This window comes from Elaeis guineensis, chromosome 15 (genome assembly GCF_000442705.2).
Source record: "Elaeis guineensis isolate ETL-2024a chromosome 15, EG11, whole genome shotgun sequence".
NCBI lineage: Eukaryota > Viridiplantae > Streptophyta > Magnoliopsida > Arecales > Arecaceae > Elaeis > Elaeis guineensis.
In genome coordinates this window covers 45,670,554-45,671,788 of record NC_026007.2, presented here as the reverse complement: position 1 = coordinate 45,671,788, position 1,235 = coordinate 45,670,554, and positions in this window count along the sequence as shown.

Here is a 1,235-nt window from a genome sequence, read left to right as displayed (position 1 = left end):
TCTTCGAAGACACTCTTTTAGAGCTAGACTTTTCTCCCACTACTTCAACTTGGTTAAACAATTTTTTAAAAAGATAGCATTTTGGGTCAAATCACATTATAATCCTTTCAGAAGGTAGTATCCCAAACTCTTTTAGGATGAGCTTTATAGACCTATCCTCTAACATATCCACTTGCTGTCCTTGATCAGGCTGCATATCCTTGTATTTTAAAATAACCAAGATTCAGCTCTCACCATACCATATCTCATACGATGTGGTAGAAACAGGTTTAGAGAGAACTCAATTCTATAGAATTAAAGCATGTTCTTAAAGAAATATAAATAAATTAGTGAAATTTATTATGGATCAGACCATATCTCATATAGTCTCATGACTCTTCTTATCTCGTTGAGCTGAGATGTACTAAGAAGGGTCCAATATGAAGCTATGCTATTTTATGAGATAATCGAAAAAAAATTTTCATCGGTATTGCATCTTCGATCCGATCGAAGTACCTATAATAATTTTTTCGATTTGCTTCTCTACTTTACATCTAAATTCTTTGAACCTTTCAATAATTTCAGATTTATATCTCATATACTTACCCATACCATAACTGATCATCGATAAAGGTAATAAAGTAGAGACAACTCCTTGGTTAGCACATCATATAGGCTACACACATCAAATGTGTACAAGGATAAGTATCTCAGTGGTCTTTTTTCTCTTGTTCCATAAGAGTAGCTTAGTCATATTTCTTCCAAGAGATGATGCACAAATTAGATTTGACTCAGCAGTCAGTGAGCCCAAAGGTCCATATTTCTTCAGTTTGTTAATCATTTCTTCTTCAATATGACTTAGCCTAAGGTTCCACATATACTTTAAAGTTCATCTCAGTTCTGAATCTCTTAGATCCAATGACATTAACTGCTTGCTCAATTGAGTTCACAAATGTATCACCATACAAATGATAGAGACTGTCTCTAAGAACTAAATCCAAATAATAATCACAAAGGATAAATACCTATGGCCATAGTAGTAACTCTTGTCCTATAGCCAATTTAAGGGTTACTTCCTCAGCCCTCCACCTTTCCATCGACTCTACACTAGAGTCCATAGCTCAACTGGGAGAAGAGAAAATTGTAAGGATTGTATTGAGTAATTTTGATATACCTACTCTAGGTGTGTCTTTGTTTCTTTAAGCTCTCCAGGTATTTATCTCTGAACTCTTTTAAGGTTCTTTTATTATCAATAT